The sequence below is a fragment of the Rhinopithecus bieti genome, unplaced genomic scaffold, assembly GCF_001698545.2.
Source record: "Rhinopithecus bieti isolate Rb0 unplaced genomic scaffold, ASM169854v2 scaffold_3858, whole genome shotgun sequence".
NCBI lineage: Eukaryota > Metazoa > Chordata > Mammalia > Primates > Cercopithecidae > Rhinopithecus > Rhinopithecus bieti.
Window position 1 is genome coordinate 776,343 of NW_016804227.1, and position 17,616 is coordinate 793,958.

General features: G+C 41.3%; 1 protein-coding gene and 1 pseudogene across 5 annotated transcripts in view; one reads left to right on the forward strand and one right to left on the reverse strand.

Annotated features, from left to right (window-relative positions):
- Window positions 1–17,616, forward strand: part of ST7 (suppression of tumorigenicity 7) — a 282,529-nt gene that overhangs the window by 8,257 nt on the left and 256,656 nt on the right. The gene's annotated exons all lie outside the window — the stretch shown is intronic.
- Window positions 10,391–11,448, reverse strand: LOC108526533 (tropomyosin alpha-3 chain-like; annotated as a pseudogene).

Below are 17,616 nucleotides of genomic sequence, written 5' to 3' on the forward strand. Positions count from 1 at the left end.
GGGGGGGGGGGGGGGTGGGCAATTGTGAATATGTTTGCATTCTTGATTGGCTCTTGGTCTGACTGTTGTTGATGTGTAGGAATGTTAGTGATTTTTGCACATTGATTTTATATCCTGAGACTTTGCTAAAGTTGTTTATTAGCTTAAGGAGCTTTTGGGCTGAGACTATGGAATTTTCTTTCTTTCTTTCTTTTTAATTTTACTTTAAGTTCTGGGATGCAAGTGCAGAATGTGTAGGTTTGTTACGTAGGTGTACGTGTGTCATGGTGGTTTGCTGCACCTATCAACCCGTCATCTAGGCTTTAACCCCTGCATGCATTAGCTGTTTGTCCTGATGCTCTCCCTCCCCTCACCCCCCACCCCCTGACTGCTCCTGCTGTGTGTTTTTCCTCTGCCTGTGTTCATGTGTTCTCATTGTTCAACTCCCACTTATGAGTGAGAACATGCAGTGTTTGGTTTTCTGTTCCTGTGTTAGTTTGCTGAGGATGGTGGCTTACAGCTTCATCCATGTCCCTGCAAAGGAGATGATCTCATTCCTTTTTTTATGGCTGCATAGTATTCCATGGTGTGTGTGTACCACATTTTCTTTATCCAGTCTATCATTGATGGACATTTGAGTTGGTTCCATGTCTTTGCTATTGTAAATAGTGCTGCAATAAACATACATGTAAGTGTGTCTTTATAGTAGAATGACTTATATTATTTGGGTATACACCTAGTAATGGGATTGCTGGGTTAAATGGTATTATTTCTGGTTCTAGATCCTTGAGGAATTGCCACACTGTCTTCCACAAAGGTTGAACTAATTTACATCCCACCAACAGTGCAAAGGCATTCCTATTTCTCCACAGCCTCATCAGCATCTGTGGTTTCCTGACTTTTTAATAATCACCATTCTGACTGGCGTGAGATGGTATCTCATTGTGGTTTTGATTTGCATTTCTGTAGTGATCAGTGATGGTGAGCATTTTTCTATGTTCATTGGCCACATAAATGTCTTCTTTTGAGAAGTGTCTGTTCATATCCTTTGCCTACTTTTTTTTTTTTTTTTGAGACGGAGTCTCGCTCTGTCGCCCCGGCTGGAGTGCAGTGGCCGGATCTCAGCTCACTGCAAGCTCTGCCTCCCAGGTTTACGCCATTCTCCTGCCTCAGCCTTCCCGAGTAGCTGGGACTACAGGCGCCCGCCACCTCTCCCGGCTAGTTTTTTGTATTTTTTAGTAGAGACGGGGTTTCACTGTGTTAGCCAGGATGGTTTCGATCTCCTGACCTCATGATCCGCCCGTCTCGGCCTCCCAAAGTGCTGGGATTACAGGCTTGAGCCACTGCGCCCAGCCCTTTGCCTACTTTTTAATGGGGCTGTTTGATTTTTTTCTTGTAAATTTGTTTAAGTTCCTTGTAGATTCTGGATATTAGACTTTGTCAAATGGGTAGATTGCAAAAATTTTCTCCCATTCTGTAGTTTGCCTGTTCATTCCAATGATAGTTTCTTTTACTGTGCAGAAGCTCTTTAATTAGGTGACTCTAGGGTTTTGTAGATATAGGATCACGTCGTCTGCAAACAGGGATAATTGACTTCCTCTCTCCCTATTTGGAAGCCTGGGCGTTCTATGAATATTTGTGTGGTTGAGATAGTTACTGAGTTTTGCCTTCCAGCTTCATGATAGACTTGGTCCCTTTACTAGAATGCAATCTTCATATGAGATTGTAAAATGAATAAGAAAGTGCTTTGTAGACTGTAAAATACTATTTAAATCCGAGGCATTGTAGTAGGTTTTTTCCTCAGAAGGCTATATTCTATATTCTATAGGCTTGGTTCTCACAGTGAAATGACAGGTTAAACTATATAATATAATCTTTTTTATCCTTGAATATTCTTTCTAAAACTGCACCAAGCAAGATAATGGGTTATTGGGTTGTTTGAAACCACACTACTGAGTGTCTGTTTGTTGTAAATGTGGAATAATATCTCTCAACATCACTATTGTATTTGAGATGTTGTTGTAAATATATCTATAAAGGGCTTTGTATTTTCCAGAAGAGAGAACTTGTAATGAAACTCATTTTTCTTGTTACAGTGGAGCAAGACAGTTGCTGATGTGTTACTATTACCCATCATTTAAAAGTAGCAGGCATTCCTGTACTACCTACTGTGCTAAAATAAGGAACTGACAGGCCCAGTTAGTTAGCTGTAGCAGTATCTTATGTTGCTGTGGCTGTGGTGTCACCGTTTAATTGCAGTTACCAAATTTCTCAACAAAGTAAGGCAACATTTATCTGAGAAAGTATTTTTTTTCCTTCTGAATTTTAGCAAACTGAAAGTGTACTGGTTACACTTATACTCAGTGGAGAACCCTAACTTTGGTTCTGTTTTTTTTTTTTTGAGACGGAGTCTCACTCTGTCTCCCAACCTGGAGTGCAGTGGTGCGATCTTGGCTCACTGTAACCTCCGTCTCCCGGGTTCAAGCGATTTTTCTGCCTCAGCCTCCTAAGTAGCTGGGACTACAGGTGTGCGCCACCACACCTGGTTAATTTTTGTATTTTTAGTAGAGACGGGGTTTCACCATATTGGCCAGGCTGGTCTCAAACTCCTGACCTCGTGATCTGCCCGCCTCGGCCTCCTAAAGTGCTGGGACTTTGGTTCTTAAGTTGACCTCCACATCTAATAAAAGATTGTGTTTAAATATCAGTCTTTCAGAAATTTTAAGCAAGGTTGTAGAGCGTAAAAGGACCTTAAAGGAATCTCTCAGGTCAGTGAGGAAGGACTATTTGTTTTATTATTTTAAAAAATTAACATTTAAAAACCACAAACAGTGGAAACACTCTGAGGTATAAAATTGTCTTAAAAAAGGAAGTAGTTTTGACACGTAAGCAGCTCATATCTGGAGTTATTGTGTGACCTAGATTTAGAGTTTTGTCTTGTTTTGGTCAGTTGTTAATACCATTCTGAAGTATTATTTTATTAGTGATAGGTAATGGTAGAATGCTTACAGTTCTCTCTGTTAAGCTTTTCCAGTTTCTGGACTCTGTCTTGGGAATGAGAATGAAATTTACTTCCCTACAAATTGGGTCTTTTCATTTATTTGATAGACCCTGTTTATTGAACATTCCTAATAGTGCTAATAAAATAATGCTCTTGTGGTGTTTTGCAATTTATTACACCTGCTCCACTCAATTGATTCTCTTTCTGTGACATGTGTTTAGATTTGTAGAGTGCTACATAATAAGAACTAGTGTGATCTAGTTTGCACTTTTCCCTGGGTCTTGGGTTGGGGAGCGTGTGTATTATGTTGTTTGTGTAGAATTCCTATCCTCTATCATTCGTATCTTTTATTTAAAGCAAAATAAAACAAATTATACTTTTCTCAGTTCAGGCTCAGAGTTGGCATCGTTTAGAGAGGAATTTTTGTCTTAGCTTATTTATGTTGCAGAAATATAATATTTGACTGTTCTCATAAGACTTTTTAAGAAAGTATTTTAAATTGTACCCTTACATTTGAGAGATGAAGCATGAGAGGCTAAACTACAATTCTGAAATATTGGAAATTTGCTGCCCAATCATTCTTTCCCCAAACTGGAAACTGTATATGCATTATCATTCACTAAAACTCTGAAATGGAATCTTAAAATCTTATAGCAAATCTAATCAATTAAAGTTATTATCCTAAGAGAAACTTTTTCTTTCTCTTACATTATTTGAATAAACAAATTCTGTTTTTGGAGGGAAAGCACAGAAGTGATGGCAATATAACATCAATTAAGTTAGAGCAAAGATACGCAGACTTAGTTTAGGCTATAAAAGTATTCCATGGACACAGGGAGGGGAACCTCACACACTGGAGCCTGTCGGGGGATTGGGGGCAAGGGGAGGGAGAGCGTTAGGACAAATACCTAATGCATGTGAGGCTTAAAACCTAGATGACATATTGATGGGTGCAGCAAACCACCAGGACACATGTATGCCTGTGTAACAAACCTGCACGTTCTGCACATGTATCCCAGAACTTAAAGTATAATAAAAATTTTTTTTAAAAGCATTCCTATAAATGTTTTGTACGCTGTTTTTTTTATTGCTTATCTATAGAAAATAATGTAACAATTCTGGTAGCTTTTAAAGGACAGTTAAAGGAACTATGATTCTTGAATGAATGTTTTCAGTTTTACCCATGAGAATAAATGTGATGAAGAAAAGTAATAAGATATTTGGAAAAGATAGGACAAACAGCATGTTACTGTAGGGGCTAAAGAGGACCGAAATTCAACGTTTGCATGAAATATCGTCAGCTGCTAAGATAAAATAAAGATTTATCATTGTTCAGTCCAAAGAGAAAACTTAAATGATATTTATAAGTGTAGTGATGAGCAGGTTGGATCTAGCTCGGGAAATGTAGTTGTGTAGTGTCACAAGCAAGAGATTTTCCCCTATGATGTCTTGAATGTGGTTCATTGGTTCATGCCCACCTAGCCATTTGTTCATACCCAGCTCACTTTCTAGAAATAAACATGACCTAGAAATAAAATATAAGGTCCATTTTAACATGTTTTCTTCTGTTTGTATCACCTGCAAAAACAAAAAATACAAAAATATGTAGACATTAAGACAGTATCTTTTTTAGTGGATTACACTTATTTATTGCAGTCATTTATTTCCATAATATATGTTGGTTTTTTTTTTTTTTTTTTTTTTAAAGATAGGCGTCTTACTCTGTCGCCAGGGCTGCAGTGCAGTGGCATGATCTTGGCTCACTGCAACCTTTGCCTCCCAGGTTGAAGTGATTCTCAGGCCTCAGCCTCCTGAGTAGTTGGGATTACGGGCACCCACCATCATACCCGGCTAATTTTTGTCTTTTTAGTAGAGACGAGGTTTCACTATGTTGGCCAGGCTGATCTTGAACTCCTGACCTCAGGTGATCTGTCTACCTTGTCCTCCCAAAGTGCTGGGATTACAGGCGTGAGCCACTGCGCCCAGCCCATAATATATGTTGCATTTCATTAAAAACATGGTGTTCATAAGTGAATGCTATTGATCCTTGGCTTTATGGAAATCTCTTTTTAGTGTTGACTACTCATCCGGAAGATTAAAACGTGGCAGCTAGACAGGCAATGTCAGTCCTTTCAAATCAATTTACTTACTGGAGATTTTAAGTAGTTTAAGCAGAGCATACCCTCCTAGGCAGGAAGCCCAGCTGTGTTTGTGAAATGACATTATTTTCACCTTGCATTTAATTGCAAGCAGCTCCCTTCTAGTCCTGGAACATTGCTTTTACCCTTCTTAGAGGCACTGGAGAACAAGTAACTATTGCTTCTTGCAGCACAATGTTGTATGCCTGTGATTCTCTGTCCTAGTTTACTTACCACAGAATGTAGCAAATTATCCAAAATAGGATGTAAAATTTGCAAATCAATAAAAAATTAATGTATCACTTGTTACTTTCAGAAATAAAATGGAGGTTAGGAAATCAACCCCTTGATGTATGTTACACAAAATATCAAATGATTCACTTTGCTATTTGTGGGTTTCTATTATTCCTATTCCCCCCGCCCCCCCCGCCGCTAATTACAAAGTAACTCATATAAACCTGGGTTTCTCAAGCAATGTTCTCCTGGATGTGTAGGACAAAGGATATATTGGTATGAATAGGTAGTAATTCTGAGCCTGTTCTGGAAGACCCCATTCCTCTGCAGAGTTCACTAGGGCTCACATACCCGCAGTGGTGGCCATTAATGACCACTTCTGCCTGTGAGTGCTCCAGTTGCACTACTCTCACTTCTGGTTCCTGGTGCTTAGGACCACTGTCCCCTCTCCCTGTCTTACCAGTTCCTATTGTTGTGGACATTAAGGAGTGAATTTGGTCAGGCAGCCTGTGCAAGTCAGCGTCCCAGAGGCAGGTCTACAGCTCTATCGGGTCCAGTCCCAGTGGACCTTTCTGCTAATTGTGTCCAGCCTTTCCATTCTTGAATTACTGACCTGCAATAAGAAATGATGGCGCCCTTACCACATTCTACCAAAAAGGTCAGCAGTCATTTATCAGTTCTGTGATCTTAAAACTAGTTACTTTGTTTATAACTGAGCACAATAATGGTGAGTACCTCATAGGACTGTTGGGAGGATTAAATGAGATACTATGAAAAAAGCCTTAACCAGTGCCGGCACTTTCTAGTGCTCAATACATTTTAGATATTTAGTTGTAGTTACTGTTGTGGCTCCTACTATAATATCGACTTTGTTTGGTGATTCTTGGTGTCTCACTCAATCAGCTTTTTCTCTTAAGTCAGTTTCTAGACTGATAGTTCTTTTTAAATGCATCTGTTCTTCGTTTTCTTAGTGACATGTATGTCCTCTGTATGTTTTCTGTTTCCATTCAGTTTTGGGGTGAAATATGATAGCAGCATGAGGAGCTCCACTCTTGGTGTAAGCGAATAAGCTTATATTATCTGTTTCTTAACTTTACTCCTTAACTCTTTGTATTCTGTTACCTGCTTTCATAATTTTTCTGGAACTTCTTAAACCTCATTGGTAATTTCAAAGCCAAATTTCATTCATCATTTCTCAGATTTTGTTCTTACTGTTATGTTGCACTACAGAAAAGGACTTACATTTTTTTTTCTAATATTCACTTTTTTGTTTTGTTTTACAAATTCTCCCCTCCCCTCCTCCTTCCTTCCTTCCTTCCTTCCTACCCTTCCTCCCTCCCTCCTTCTTCCTCCTTCTTCCTTCTTTTTGCTTCTTCTTGAGACAGGGTCTTACTAAGTTGCCTGTGCTGGACTCGAACTCCTGGGCTCGAGCAATCCTTCTGCCTCAACCTTCTGAGTAGTTAGACTACAGGTGTGCACCAGCGTGCCTGGCTTAGAAAAGGACTTTATGTTGAACCTCTTTTCTCTTACAATCAAATAATAAATTCATTGAGTCATACTATTAGCAAGTCACAGTGCTTGGTGCGGGGGTAGAGGAATGGAATGATGACCAAGACATGGTGCCTGTCTTCAGTATCTTGAGATATTGAGCACTCAGGGAAAGAAAAACAGGCACAAAACTAACTCTAATCCAAAGTAAAATGTGTAGAGCACAAAGGAGAAGTAAATACCAAAACAAGGGGATGAGAGAAAGCTTTCAAATCATAGTGGTAGTTACTGGAATAATTGTAGGAATTCCCAGGCTGCTTGGAGAATGTGAGAATGGGCATCTGCTTGGTCCCTTCAGAAAACTGCCAGTGTGACAGATGGGAGGGTGAAAAAGAGAAAAGCTAGAATCTGTTGGGGTTAAATTGGAGTTCGTTTTGAAGGATTAAAAATAATTGAAATTCTGATATATTTTACCTGTATAAAAAGGGACAGGGAATAATATGAGAAAGAGTAATAGTGGGGTGACCCATCATCCATATTTAATGTTTGTTAACATTTTGCCACAACTGCTCATACTGCTTTCTCTCTCTTTTTCAAATAAACTATTTTTTAGAACCTTTTAGATGTGGCAGTTTTTCAGACTTTCCTTGTTTTTGATAACCTTTACAATTTTGAGGAGTATCGTATCTCTCTACAATCCTTTTGGATGTGGCAGTTTCTCAGACTTTCCTTGTTTTTGATAACCTTAACAGTTTTGAGGAGTACCGGTCAATAATTTTTTAGACTATTGCTTAATTGAGATTTGTTTGATATTCTTCTAATGATTTTCTGGGATTATGAGTTTTTGGGAGGAAGACCACAGAGGTCAAGTGCCATTTTTGTCACGACATAGTTCAACTTGACTTGTCACTGTTGATATTGACCTTGATCCCCTGGCAGAGATAGTGCTGATCAGGTTTCTTCACTGTAAAGTTACCCTTTACTTCCTCATACTGTGCTGTTGGGAAGGAGTTCGCTTTGCACAGCCCACACTTAAGAAATGAAGCTTTATTTCTTCTTATGGAAATAAATGAGGACCATCTAAATGAGAACAAGTAAAGGCTATCTATTCAAAGCCTCCCATAACAAAGGAGTCAGCCATCATCACTTGTGTTTGGCAGTTAGAGGAGTAGGAAAGCTTTATTGTAGAAAAAAGGCAAAGCGGCTGGGCGTGGTGGCTCACGCCTATAATCCCAGCACTTTGGGAGGTTGAGGCAGGCGGATCACCTGAGGTCAGGAGTTCGAGACCAGCCATGACCAACATGTGTCTACTAAAAACACAGAATTAGCTGGGTATGTGGCGCATGTCTGTAATCCTAGCTATCTGGGAGGCTGAGGCAGGAGAATCATTTGAACCTGGAAGGTGGAGGTTGCGGTGAGCTGAGATCGTGCCATTGCACTCCAGCCTGGGCAACAAGAGCAAAACTTCATCTCAAAAAACAAAACAAAACAGAAAACAATAAAAAAAAGGAAAGCTATATTGTAGAAGAAAGGGAAAGTTCCAGATAGGCCCTGTTTGGAGACTGCTGACATGGAAAGGGTGGGACATCCTGTATTATTGATTAGTGGTATATATTTTGCTTTCTCCAGCAAGTCTTAACTTAAAAGTTGGTACAGAAATTAGGGAAGTTGTTAGTTACTGGTCAAGTCCTGACTGTTGGGCTAATTGTTATATAAGTTTTGTGCTTAGTCAGTTTAGGCTCCTCTGACAAACCATAGGGTTCGGTGGCTTCAACAACAAACATTCATTACTTACAGTTCTGGAGGCTGGGAAGTGCAAGATTAAGGGGCTGGAAGATCCTGTGTCTGGAGGTCTTGCTTCCTGGTTTGCAGATGGCCTTCTTCTCCTTGTGTCCTCACATGGAAGAGAGCAGAGAGAGGAAGCAAGCTTTCTCGTGTGTCTTCTTATAAGGGAACTAATCTCATTTATAGAGCACTCCATCATCATGACCTAATTACCTCCCCAAAACCCCACCTCCAGGTGCCATCACATTGGGGATTAGGCTTCAATGTATGAATTTTGGGGTGACACAAATATTCAGTCCATAGCATTGTGGTTTGGCTTTCTGGACTGGTTGTTGCAGGTTGTGAGTCAGAGTTCTATTTTTATATATGGTCTGGTCATTACCTATTTGTGTATTCACTCTTTCACCCACCTCAAAGGTAGTGTTCTATATCAATTATTTTGAATTCTTCTGCATGGGAGATTTGTCTCTTCTTTCCCATCTATTTATTTTTTATTTTTTGGAGGGACTGGTTCTTTATTTCAAAAAGACATTTGTCAATATTCAGTATCAAAACAGTTGCACTATTCATTTCTATTTCTCCCAGTTGGACCCAAAGAGACCACATCAAAGGAGAGTACATTTTAAGCCAGTAAGCTGCAGGACGTCCATCTAACAGACCACCTAGAAACCTTACCAGGAAATGGGGAAACAAGCTTTAAAAGATCACTAAACTGCCAGCCCACGGACTGCAGAGGCTGTCACAGCCAAATGGGATGGCCAGGGTGCCACAAACCCAAAGAAGCAAAGTTTCAAAATAATATAAAATTTAAAGTTTTGTACATAAGCTGTTCAAGATTTCTCCAGCACTGACTGATACAAAGCACAATGAGACAGCACTTTTAGAGACAGCAGTTTCAAACCCAGGAAAGGGTAATGAGATGAGCTTCGCATGGCTACATCAGTGGCAAAAACATAATCTTTCTTTCAAGGAGGCAGGAAAGCAATTAAGTGGTCACCGCAACGTAAGGGTCACATGATCTATTCTGTAAGCAGTTGGGAGGGGTAGAGATGGGACAAAAATTTGGTCTCAGAGGTCTTACCATCTTAATTTGGTCACTTCTAATGAAAAAAAGAAAAAAGAAGTAATATTGTCCAAAGGTATCTTAAAGTGAGAACTTGAACAGCACACTTTTTTTGTTGTTGTTGTTGTCATTTGACTAACTCCTCCTGGAATCACCTTTCTGGTTTAGCTGGTACTTTGTACAGAGCAATGAGGTCTCCCCTAGTGGAGTCTTTCCCTGGGCTCTGTTTGGCTCTCAGTAAGGCAGGCCTATACCTTTTCCTCTCCTCTATGGAGAGCGCAATATGCAGTAAGCTGAAAAGTCACCTTCCAAAAGTGAGAGAGGGATGAGGTTGTTGCTTCAGGGCTGTGGAATTATTTGCAATGTTTAAAAATGGTTGCTACAAAACAACAAAAACAGTAATTACAAAATGTGTACATCACCACATGCTTTTTAAAGACATTATGCATTGTGCTCACATTCCCTCAAATGTTGTTTCCAAAGGTGCTCAGCCTCTAGCCCAGCTGGAATCTCCGGGAATCGATAGAGACAGTTTGGCAAAAAAGACACAGGGGAGGAGCAGGAGGCAAAAGGGGAAAGCAGCCTTGCAGTTAAAGATCAGCCCTCAGTTAAAGGTCAGCTTCAGGCAGGCTGGCCTCAGGAAGAGTCAGGGTCAGAGGGAGGAGCAGCAGCAGGGTGGGACTGGGGCATTCTACATCTCATTCAGTCAAGCAGAGTCTGGTCCAGCATCTTTTGTGTACAGAGGTGCTCTTCTTTGGTGCATTTCAGTTTATCTTCCAAGTCATCAATTGTCTTTTCCAGCTTGGCTACCGATGTCTCAGCAAACCCAGCACAGGTCTCTGCCTCCTTGAGTTTATCAGTAAGAATCTTGATCTCTTTCTCATACTTGTCTTCTTTTTGAGAGTACGTTTCTTCAGCAGCACTCAGACACTTCAGATTCTGGTCCCTCCGTCTGATATGCTCATCCATCTCTCGGCAGCGGGACTCTGCCAGCTCAGCTTGTTCCTCTGTGTGTTTCAAGTGTCTTTCAATGATCACCAACTTATGAGCCACCTTTTTATACTTCCTATCTGCCTCTTTTGCAATGTGCTTAGCTTCTTTAAGTTGGATTTCCTGGAGTTCCATCTTTTCTTCATTTTTTAAGGCCGGTTTTCAATAACCTTCATACCTCTCTCACTCTTATCAGCAGCTTTTTCCGCTTCTTCCAGCTTTTGCAGGGCAGTGGCCAGGCGCTCCTGAGCATGGTCCAGCTTCTCATCAACCAGCTGGATCCTGCAGTTCAAGGAGGCCACCTCAGCCTCAGCCTGTTCCCAGGCTTGCCTTTCTCCCTGAACTTCTCACTGGAGGTGCTCAGCTCGTGGCCACCTCAGCCTCAACCTGTTCCAGCCCGCCTTTCCCCCTCAACTTCTCACTGGAGGCGCTCGGCTCGTTCCTNATCAGCAGCTTTTCCGCTTCTTCCAGCTTTTGCAGGGCAGTGGCCAGGCGCTCCTGAGCATGGTCCAGCTTCTCATCAACCAGCTGGATCCTGCAGTTCAAGGAGGCCACCTCAGCCTCAGCCTGTTCCCAGGCTTGCCTTTCTCCCTGAACTTCTCACTGGAGGTGCTCAGCTCGTGGCCACCTCAGCCTCAACCTGTTCCAGCCCGCCTTTCCCCCTCAACTTCTCACTGGAGGCGCTCGGCTCGTTCCTCTGCATCATCTGCCTGCTGCTGCAGAACCTGGATATTGCCCTTAACTGCCTCAATAGTGGTGATCCCAGCCATGGTGCCCACTCAGCTACTGCTCACGCTCTGGTTCCTGCCTCCTCTGCTTGGTGTTGCAGCCTCCTCTCCCTCCCCCATTTATTTATTCACTTATTCATTCATTTGTTTATATCAGTATGGACTCATGGATATTTATTTTATACAGGTTATAATCCAATACTGCTTTATTTCATTGGTCAGATTTTTCCAGTTTTGGCTCATTGAGAGCTCTGCTGGTTGGCTTCTGTGTTTCTTTGACATGCTCCCATGATAGTGGGTTTTTCTTTTGAGGATTTCCTTACTTTCTAGCACTACAAGATGTTCTAGGCTCATCTTGTTTATTTCTCGTCCCACCTCTCTCTCTCTCTCTCTCTCTTTATTGATTGATTGATTAATTGAGACAAGTTCTTGCACTATCACCCAGGCTGGAGTGCAGTGGCACAATCATGGCTTATTGTAGCCTTGACCTCCCAGGCTCAAGCAATCCTTCCATCTCAACCTTCCGAGTAGCTGGGACCACAGGTGTGTGCCACCATGTCAGACTACTTTTTAATTTTTTGTAGAGCTGGGATCTCCCCATGTTGCCCAGGCTGATCTCAAACTCCTGGGCTCAAGCGATGCTACTCCCTTGGCCTCCCAAAGTGCTGGGATTACAGGTGTGAGCACTGCTCCTCGCCTCTCTGCTTTTAAAAATAAACTATTACCCAGACAGGTAAAGCTACTCCTACATCCCTTTCCCCTCGTTTTTTCTTTGTTGGTAACCATTGTCCTGAAGTTGGTATTGTTCCTGTGTATTTAATGTATTCATCAACAATATATAGTTATTTTGTGAGTTTTAAAAATGTACATGGAGGACTACTGCCCATACCCTTCTGCAGCTTGTTTCTATTATCAAACATTATGTTTATGAGATCTTCCCATGTTGTAGATATAGTTAATTTAGATATTATATAGTATTTCATTGCATGAGTATACCATGGCATATCAATTTTACCATAAGTAGATAAATTAACTCTACATGGACCTCTTTACACATGTATTTGATTTATCAAGGGACAGTGTTGTCAATAGTAATGGATCAAACTAGGGAAAGTTTGGAAATTTGTGGGGGACATTTTATTTTTTAAATTTTTACGTATTTATTTTTTCTTCAGGAAATGCCAGCAGGAGGGATATTTTCAATTATTGATTGGGAGAGCCTTACTGACATTGAGAGAGGGTGAGGACAAAGGATGTGTGATGACCTGTGATGTGTGTGTCTGCCTTTCTCCCATATGATTTTAAATATCCCCTCAGGTCTTCTTGTACTTAAAAATTCTTTGTATGATGATCTGACTCTAGAACCTCCATTTTGCATGTACAACCAAAGTATTTTTGGCATGGTTTTAGTATATGCTTTTTTTTTTTTTTTTTAATTGAAACTACCATGCACATTGAGGGAAGAGTTTACTTGGTTCAGAACTTTTACCAAGTTCTGAATAAAATAACACACTTGTATCATCCTGCATTTGTAGGTTTTGCATTCATGATGACAGTATATATAGGGGTGCAAATGTCTATTTGCTTCATTAAATCCTCTACCAAAGTCATGAAAATTTTGCATTTTAATATAATTATATTATTCTAAATAGGGCCAGGACTAAGGTGAGGCAAGTGAGGTTGCTTAGGTGCAAAATTTGAGGAGATACAGATGCAAGTGTCCTGCAAGTGCAGGTTCAGCACTTTCCCTACTTTGCCTCCTTAAATTTTGCATGCTAAGCACCTTGCTTGCCTCATCTCCATTCTGCCCTGATTATAAGTAATATTTTATGTATTTTTTTCATATTTTAGTTAGGCTATTGCATTAGTCCATTTTCATACGCTATGAAGAAATACCCGAGACTGGGTAATTTATAAAGAAAAAGAGGTTTCATGCACTCACAGTTCCACATGGCTGAGGAGGCTTCATAGTCATGGCAGAAAGCGGAGGAGCAAAGTCATGTCTTACATGGTGGCAGGCAAGAGAAGGTGTGCAGGGGAACTGCCCTTTATAAAACCATCAGATCTCGTGAAACTTACTCATTATCACAACAGCATGGGAAAAACCCACCCCCATGATTCAAGTCCCTCCCATGACACGTGAGGATTATGGGAGCTATAATAAAAGATGAGATTTGGATGGGGACACAGCCAAACCATATCAGATATTATGGGGGTTTTTTGAAAACAATTTTTTTTTTTTTGAGATGGAGTCTTACTTTGTCTCCCAGGTTGGAGTGCAGTGGCATGATCTTGGCTCACTGCAGCCTCCACCTCCCGGGTTCAAGTGATTCTCCTTCCTCCCGAGTAGCTGGGATTACAGGTGCCTGGCTCCACACCTGGCTAATTTTTGTATTTTTAGTAGAGACAGGGTTTCATCATGTTGGCCAGGTTGGTCTCGAACTCCTGACCTCAAGTGATTTGCCTGCCTTGGCCTTCTAAAGTGCTGGGATTACAGGCATGAGCCACCATGCCCAGGCTTCTTTTTTTTTTTTTTTTAATTTATGTGTGTTAGGTAGATTATCTATTATGTTTGTTATAGAATAGAAAAAGAGTGTTTCAAATAATTTCCTTTAAAAGGAAATATTAGATCTGATTGGTCTGAGAACCACTGCTTTAGGACACAAACTTGGAAGTGCCCTTTGTTGGACCATATGAGCATCTTCAACTTTATTGGGTGTCGCCAGATTCCTTTACAGAATGGTTGTCTCAGTCAGAGATTGCTGTAGTGATGCTACATTAAAAGAAAGAAGGCCAGGCACGGTGGGTCACGCCTGTAATCCCAGCACTTTGGGAGGCCGAGGTGGGCAGATCACCTGAGGTCAGGAGCTCGAGACCAGCGTGGCCAACATGGTGAAACCCCTTCTTTACTAAAACATACAAAAAAATTTAGCTGGGCGTGGTGGTGGGAGCCTGCAATCTCAGCTACTTGGGAGGCTGAGGGAGAGAATCGCCTGAACCCAGGAGGCGGAGGTTGCAGTGAGCTGAGATCACACAGCTGCATTCCAGCATGGGTGACAGAGCAAGACTCTGTCTCCAACAATAACAACAACAACAACAGCAACAAACCCCAAAAGACCCCAAGTTCAAAACTCAGTGGCTTAATATAGTAAGGATTTATTTTTCCCTGTCAACCTGTGAGTAGGTTGCAACAAAAATTAGCTGGGCAGGATTCTGGACTTCAGGCTCTGGGCTCCAGTCTGCAGGTCAGATTGAGGTTGAGTTCAGGTCTACTCCAAGTCTCTCATTCTCTTGGACTAACAGCTACCTAGGGCATGTTGTTCTCATGGAAAGTGGCAGAAGCAAAAGAAGCCAAGTGGAAATATGTGAAACCTCATGTGGGCCATGCATAGAACTGACTCACTGTCATTTTTGCTAACATTTCCTGGACCTTAGCTTGTCACAAGCCTAACATCCATGAGGTAGGGCAATATATTCTGTTTATTCTAGTGAATGGTACTGCAAAGTTATGTGGCAACGATGTGGATTAGAATTCTAGTACAGGGAGGGTGTGAAGAATTATGAATAATGATGCAGTTTACCACATGGTTGTACCATTATATACCTCACCAGTAATAGATACAAACTACTGTTTCTGAACATCTTCACTAGTCTTGATGTTACCCAACTTCACATTCTTGCTAGTTTGAGTGTTAAATGACATTGTTATTTTAATTTTTGTTTCCAATTATATAGGTCTTTTAAAATACTATCTATTCATTTTAAAAGATTAGTTTTAGCCTCCACTCTAAAGTTCGTTAGAATAAGGAGGTTTTTGTGATGAAAATAAAAAATTTGGAATCTGAGATTATGATAGTTACAATTAATTACTCGCTTTGGCTACCAACTAATTTGTTTTTCCTTTGCTTATGTAATGTCAGATATTCTGAGGACCATTAAAATGTCTAGACTGTGTTCTCCAAGAGCCCTGTTCTAATGTTCTGATTCTGTGTACGTGATGCATTCGTAATTTTATTTCCATGTAATAATCTAATTTTATTGACCCCACTAAGTAAGTAAGGTGTAGGCATTATATTGCAAACTACTCTTGCAAAAGTGTGACTGTACTGCAAAAATGCAGATGTTGTGGGTTTCAATAAATGGATTTCTGGTACGTTTCTCTGGGAAGAATGCTTCCTGTTTATTGGCACTCCTCTGATGTGGAGGCAGGTCTTGCTGGAGAGCTGCATTCAGGTGAGAGAGGGGTGGGAAGGAAGAAAGGCACCCACAGAGCTTCTGCCTTGTAAATATAATCTCATTTGTGCTGGGATCAGACAGATCAGTCCAAGAGTGGTAGTATTTTTTTTATTTTTATTTTTTTGAGACGGAGTCTCGCTCTGTTGTCCAGACTGGAGTGCAGTGGCTCAATCTCAGCTCACTGCAAGCTCTGCCTCCTGGGTTCATGCCATTCTCCCGCCTCAGCCTCCTGAGCATCTGGAATTACGGGGGCCCACCACACACCCAGCTAATTTTTTGTATTTTTAGTAGAGATGGGGTTTCACCGTGTTAGCCAGGATGGTCTCGATCTCCTGACCTCATGATCTGCCTGCCTCGGCCTCCCAAAGTGCTGGGATTACAGGCGTGAGCCACTGTACCTGGCCTATTTTTTAAATATATTTGTTTATTTTGAGACAAAGTCTCGCTTTTTTGCCAGGCTGGAGTGCAATGGCACGATCTCGGCTCATTGTAACCTCCACCTCTCAGGTTAAAGCGATTCTCCTGCCTTAGCCTCCCAAGTAGCTGGGACTCCAGGCACGTGCCACCATGCACAGCTAATTTTTTTGTATTTTTAGTAGAGACAGGATTTCACCATGGTGGCCAGGATTGTCTCGATCTCTTGACCTCATGATTTGTCCGGCCTTGGCCTCCCAAAGTGTTGGGATTACAGGCGTGAACCACCGCACCTGGCCGAGTGGTGGTATTTTTAAAGAAGCACAGGCCATACCTGCAAAAACAATAAAAGTTGAAAAGGAATTTCTTTCTATACTGTTATTTCTTAAAGGAGATACAATTAATAACCCCAGTAACATTTCCAGAGCCCTCCTTTGGCTTCTACCTCTCATTTCTCACTTCTCCCCTCAGTTCTCTCTCCTGTGGCTGGTCAGCAGAGCTTTTACCGTTCTCACTCTCATCTGCTCAGCTGAGCTTAGCTGAATCATTCCATGGGCCAGCCTCATATCCTTTGGTAAAACATGGAGACTTATGTGACATTTTCAGAGAAGAACCATAGTTGAGGAAGGCCAGGCCAGTGTAGGTGGAACAACGTCTCTCTTACCAGATAAGAAAGAAGTTGCTTCCTGACCTGCAGGTGTAAAGTTTTCTGATGTCCCCCGATTTCCTTTTCCCAGGAGTCACCAGCTTCCACAGGATTTGGTGAGGATGTATCCCACTTCTGACATCTTAGAATCCAGCATCTTGATGGACAACAGAGAAGATCAAAGATAGTATGAACCAATTACATTCTAGAAAATGCTGTTGACTAGAACTTTGTTTAGGGATAGTGGGAAAAATTAAATGCTTCAGTATATATTATGGAGATTATTATGACTGACAAAGATAGGGCACTGTATTCAAATGATGGTCCTAGCAGGAAACAGATCATACATTCTATCTATCTATCTATCTATCTATCTATCTATCTATCTATCTATCTATCTTCTATCTGTCTGTCTATCTGTTGATCGATCCATCGATCAATTGACAGTCTCATTCTGTTGCCCAGGCTGGAGTGCAGTGGCATGATCTTGGCTCACTGCAAACTTACAGCTCCCAGGTTCAAGCGATTCTCGTGCCTCAGCCTCTGAGTAGCTGGGACTAAAGGTGTACACCACCAGGTCCAACTAATTTTTGTATTTTTAGTAGAGACAGAGTTTTGCTATGTTGCCTAGGCTGGTCTCAAACTCCTGAGCTCAGGTGATCCGCCTGCCTTGGCCTCCCAAAGTGCTAAGATTACAGGCGTGAGCCACTGCGCCTGGCCCAAATCATGCATTCAAATTGGCAACTGAAGATAATTAATAAAAGGCTATTTACAAAGGTATTGGCAGGATAATAATAAAGAATGTTTCATTGGTAACAAAGGATAGCACAGTACCCTGGAGCAAGCTGCAGAAGGGAGCCATGACCATTCTTGGGCACAGCTCTAAAACCTGGGGAGGCAGCCATGTGGAAAGG